Source organism: Schistocerca nitens, chromosome 6, assembly GCF_023898315.1.
Source record: "Schistocerca nitens isolate TAMUIC-IGC-003100 chromosome 6, iqSchNite1.1, whole genome shotgun sequence".
NCBI classification, from domain to species: Eukaryota; Metazoa; Arthropoda; class Insecta; order Orthoptera; family Acrididae; genus Schistocerca; species Schistocerca nitens.
In genome coordinates, this window is record NC_064619.1 from 488,232,182 (window position 1) to 488,238,181 (window position 6,000).

Consider the following 6,000-nt stretch of genomic DNA (forward strand, 5'->3'; position numbering starts at 1 on the left):
TACAGTATACTACCCTGCGTTTCGGGAAGCACACTGTCTCGTTTCAAAAAGTACCGATGAAGAATTACAGAAACTTACTTGCCGTTAACTACATACGGGAACATTCGTCTGATAACGCGTATTTAATACTCTACAGGACTAGAATATTCGGGCTGAAGGTAGGAAACCTAGAGATCAAATACGCTGCGACAACTTGAAAGAGATTACAATGTGGTACGTGTAACGCAATGGTGTCAGTTTCGTGTCCGCTTCAACTTCTAGTACTGTTTATACACTTGAAAAGGACTCTCCAGTTATTGAGTTATGAGCTGTTTCATGTCAATCATAGTCTTCTCTAGCTATAATTTCAGAAAAACGCCTTGTCCAAGAGATGAAGGTGGCCTTGAATGGCTCGAAAAGTCGGGGCACTTTCTTATCATACTTTAGTGGGATCGTAACGAATAGAACGTTTGTGAGGGTATCTGTACGACTGTTTGCGCTGTCTCACTGTTCTACCACTCACTCTCGAAATGTATCTACATCAAGTACATCAGGTATGATAAATTCACTGATGGAAGAAATTTTCCTGTGTAGGCCGTTTTTATTTTTTAAGTAAACGTTTTATGCAGAATTTCCCTCAAAAATTCGCATCGGCTGTGCACCAATGTACACAAAAATCTACTGATCATATATTGAGATAACGATGAAGATCTAATGACCACTTCCTAGAGTTTCTTCCACATCGTACATGTGCTGTGTATGCTGCACCAAGTGATTGTTTCTGATAGTAGCGAATGTTCACAATAATACTACTAGTAGGTGCATAATTCACTAAAAAGAGCCTGGAAGAGATCTAGACACTAACTGTCAAATTGGATTTCCATATTTTATCGGCTGAACAGCGGCAACGGCACGGGACTACCGCCAGTGCACGCGGATTGCACGGATTTCGGGCGCACCTCCTGCGCTGCGAAGCTCCGCACACGTCTCGACATGTGGCCGCGAGCGCCGGGGACTGAGCGGAATAATTAAATAACCCCAGCGCTAATAGTCCGAGCGGCGCTACGACCATTAACGAACTTCCTGCGGGGAGAGCTAGAGACGGGGAGACAGCAGCACTCCGGGGCGCTGTGGAGAGAATAGGAGAAGGAGGCAAACGGCTGGATAGCGGAGATACCAGGCCACACCATCAGGAGAATAGTAATGTTACCTTTCACAGCAGGTCATTCAGTGATACTGTATGGCTGACACTGTCACTCTAGGAGAAGGAATGAAAAGAAAAGAGAAACATCCCGACTGATTTTCGAATCAGAACGTACTTTACATTGACAGTACCATACAGATTTTCGCTCTGTAGTGGAATTTAATCTGAACTCCATATATCGTGTCAGTTTTAACCCAGATTCACAACAAGCCCGAATAAGCGTTCGAGAAGAAAAGTCAGAGATAATTGCACAAGTCAACTTCCATTTGTGATTGCTAGATGCTAACTAATAGTCTTATATAAATGACACAGAAGTGTCCTTGTACCTTGTGAAGAGAATACTGATGGTGCAAGTCTTTTGCATTATTTTTATCAATCAGAATCTTAATAATTTTACCATTTTACAACAAAACGCCATTTATGTGTCAGCCAGCTTCATTTCCACGTCGTACCATTTTCACTGATAATCTCTGTATAGTTACAAAGCTGTGAACATATTTATTTGAATCTACCTGTGGGAGAAGCAGAGGTTTGGTTCAAAGGGCTCTGAGCACTATGGGACTTAACCTCTGAGGTCATCACCCCCCAAGAACTTAGAATTACTTAAACCTAACTAACCTAAGGACATCACACACACCCATCCCCGAGGCAGGATACGAACCTGCGACCGTAGCGGTCATGCGGTTCCAGACTAAAGCGCCTAGAACCGCTCGGCCACTCCGGCCGGCGAAGCAGAGGTTTTCTTGTGTGTTCTGTGCGCTATAGCCTTAGTACGAGGAAATAATTTCATTCGATTCTTAGAACATTTTGGAGTGTCGATCTGCTGCATCTCGTGCTTGGAATTTACCCGATCGATGTAACCATCAGATATCGGGTTTGAACATAATGGATGGAGGTTGGTAGACCTGAGAGAGTGTTTCAGATCAGTGGGCAGCACATGATAAAAGTAGGTACCAACTAAAAAAATTGGCGTGTCTATCTTGGCCACAATAATGCGTTCACTATGCTGTTTATAGTTGCTAACCCGCACTCCTACTTTTTTATTCATTATTAAACCTACTCCTGCATTACCCCTATTCGATTTTGTATTTAACCCTGTATTCACCTGACCAAAAGTCTTGTTCCTCCTGCCACCGAACTTCACTAATTCCCACTATATCTAACTTTAACCTATCCATTTCCCTTTTTAAATTTTCTAATCTACCTGCCCGATTAAGGGATCTGACATTCCACGCTCCGATCCGTAGAACGCCAGTTTTCTTTCTCCTGATAACTATGTCCTCCTGAGTAGTCCCCGCCGGGAGATCCGAATGGGTGATTATTTTACCTCCGAAATATTTCATCCAAGAGGACGCCATCATCATTTAACCATACAGTAAAGCTGCATGCCCTCGGGAAAAATTACGGCTGTGGTTTCCCCTTGCATTCAGCCGTTCGCAGTGCCAGCACAGCAAGTCTGCTTTGGTTAGTGTTACAAGGCCAGAACAGTCAATCATCAAGACTGTTGCCCCTGCAACTACTGAAAAGGCTGCTGCCCCTCTTCAGGAACCACACGTTTGTCTGGCCTCTCAACAGATACCCCTCCGTTGTGGTTGTACCTACGGTATAGTTATCTGTATCGCTGAGGGACGCAAGCCTCCCCACCAACGGCAAGGTCCATGGTTCATGGGGGGAGGGGACTTACACTATATGATCAAAAGTATTCGTACAGATGGCTGAAAATAAGTTACAAGTTCGCGGCGCCCTCCATGGGTATGCTGGAATTCAACATCGTGTTGGTCCACCCTTAGCCTTTATGACAGCTTCCTCTCTCGCAGGAATACGTTCAGTTAGATGCTGAAAGGTTTCTTGGGGAATGCAGCCCATTCTTCCCGGAGTGCTCCGCTGAGGAGAGGTATCGATGTCGGTCGGTGAGGTCTAGCACGAAGTCGGCGTTCCAAAACATCCCAAAGGTTTTCTGTAGGATGCAGGTCAGGGCTTTGTGCAGGCCAGTCCATTGCAGGGAGGTTATTATCGTGTAACGACCCCGCCACAGGCCGTGAATTATGAAAAGGTGCTCGGTCGTGTTGAAAGATGCAATCGCCATCCCCGAATTGCTCTTCAACATTGTGAAGCTAGAAGGTGCTTAAAACATCAGTGTAGGCCTGTGCTGTGATACTGCCACGCTAAACAATGGGTGCAAGCCCCCTCCATGAAGAACACACCATAACACCACCGCCTCCGAATTTTACTGTCGACTCAACACACCCTGGCAGATGACGCTCACCGGACAGTCGCCATACTCACACCCTGCCATCGGATCGCCAGATATTGTACCTTGATTCGCCACTCCACACAACAATTCTCGACTGTTCAATTGTGCAATGTTTATGCTCCTTATACCAAGCGAGGCCGTGTTCGGCATTTACCGGCGTGATGTGTGGCTTATGAGCAGCCGCTCGACCGTAAAATCCAAATTTTCTCACCTTCCGCCTAACTGTCATAGTACTTGCAGTGGTTGCTGATGCAGTCTGGAATTCCTGTGTGATGATACGGATAGATGTCTGCCTATTACACATTACGACCGTCTTCAATTGTGAACGGTCTCTGTCAGTCAACAGACGAGGTCGGCCTATACGCTTTTATTCTGTACGTGCCCCTTCACGTTTCCACTTCAGTACCACCCGGAAACAGTGGACCTAGGAATGTTTAGGAGTATGGAAATCTCGCGTACGAAAGTAAGACGTAAGTGACATCCAATCACCAGACCACTTTCGAAGTACATGAGTTCCGCGGAGACCCCCATTCTGCTCTCTCACGATGTCTAATGACTACTGTGGTCCCTGACATGGAGTACCTGGCAGTTGGTGGCAGCACAATACACCTAATGTGAAAAACGTATTTTTTGGGGGGGTGTCCGGATGCTTTTTATCGCATTGTGTAGAACACATAACGGGACCAACACTGTACGATGCAATGAGGAACCCAGATACATGGACACAGTTGAACGCAATCACCAACAACATCTCAGAAGCACCATATCATCAATACAGAAGGCGGAGAAGACAGGTCGACATAGATAGCTCCAGTACTGACGATGATACGAGTGAAAACGACAACACTGACAGAACATACACAAACAAATTATACATATTATACACCCGTAAAATATGCGCACCTACTCACGTGAACATTAATCAAAGATTGCAAGCTATATCTTATTACGAACGAATCTAATTAAATGTAGAAGTAATTGGAATAGTCTGTAGCTAGATATTTTTTCCAGAATCCACGTTAAACCCGTACCAAACGTTCTTAAGTAGCTACATAAGCGAAGACATCATTGGAAATCTAATAATAAGAATGCAGTATAAATTTTATATCAAGCAAACAAGGAAAATGTAACCGTTTAAATACACAACAGAAACAGATCATCAGTATTAAAAAAATATAAAAAATTAATGGTTTCTAAATTCGAAAAAAAGGTCTGGATTTAACCTACAAAAATGTTTCTATAAGAGAAATAATAAGTTTTTCATTGATTGCTACCCGTCCTGCAGCTTTGCAGAAACAGTATATAACGTAATTATATTACATTGAGGCAGGACACGGTTCCAAATCTATGCAGAATTTCTTTACTAACGAACCTACTAGCAGTAGTTGTTACGTAACTTAACAATCATCATCTGAAACAGCACTCTAACAGACAACACCACCATACTTTACATCCGCATGGGCTGAAGAAATCGAGTTTTCCCCGAACTGGAAGTTCATGTTGATAATTATTAAGGCCGATAGCACCATATCTAGACGCTAGACTTTTTCAGTACTACTTCCCTTTCCCCAGGTGGCGTTGGTGAAGGTATATCTATATCTACTCATACCTGCCTTCTTTTATTCTCTTCTTAAATTATACCATAAATTTATAATTTTCTACTTCCAAATTCCTTTATCTTTCGATAAAAAATAAGTGTAATTGCTGTAAGAAAGTAAAATATAACACCAAAGTGCAGACAAAAGAACTCCTCGTAGCCCCACTTCCACATGCCGCTGCATGGACAACACTACCCGTGGCCTCAACTGCGTAGCACAATTGTGCTGTGCTGTGGTGCCCCGAGGTACTGGCTAAGCGATCTGTGTGGAGAACTACGGCCTACATAAAGTAATGAAACGGCCTGTCCTTGTAGTCGTAATGCAGCTTAAAGAAAGGTGGCTTTTTTATTGTAGTCAACTGCTGTAATTAACTTTCGTGAGGAATAGCTGCACAAGTACTTCGGCTTTGCTCGTGCTGAAAGCGAACATGTGCCCTCAGCAGTGATTTCTCTTTTGATTCATTACATTCAGTGCTGTATTTGATAATGGAGTACTGCGTTAGATTTGCCTCCATTAGGTTTCGAGCCGGCCGCAGTGGCCGAGCGGTTCTAGGCGCTTCAGTCTGGAACCGCGCGACCACTACGGTCGCAGGTTCGAATCCTGCCTCGGGCATGGATGTGTGTGATGTCTTTAGGTTAGTTAGGTTTAAGTAGTTCTAAGTTCTAGTGGACTGATGACCTCAGATGTTAAGTCCCATAGTGGTTCAAATGGCTCTGAGCACTATGGGACTCAACTGCTGTGGTCATAAGTCCCCTAGAACTTAGAACTACTTAAACCTAACTAACCTAAGGACAGCACACAACACCCAGCCATCACGAGGCAGAGAAAATCCCTGACCCCGCCGGGAATCGAACCCGGGAACCCGGGCGTGGGAAGCGAGAACGCTACCGCACGACCACGAGATGCGGGCAGTCCCATAGTGCTCAGAGCCATTTGAACCATTAGGTTTCGATTAGGATAACTGC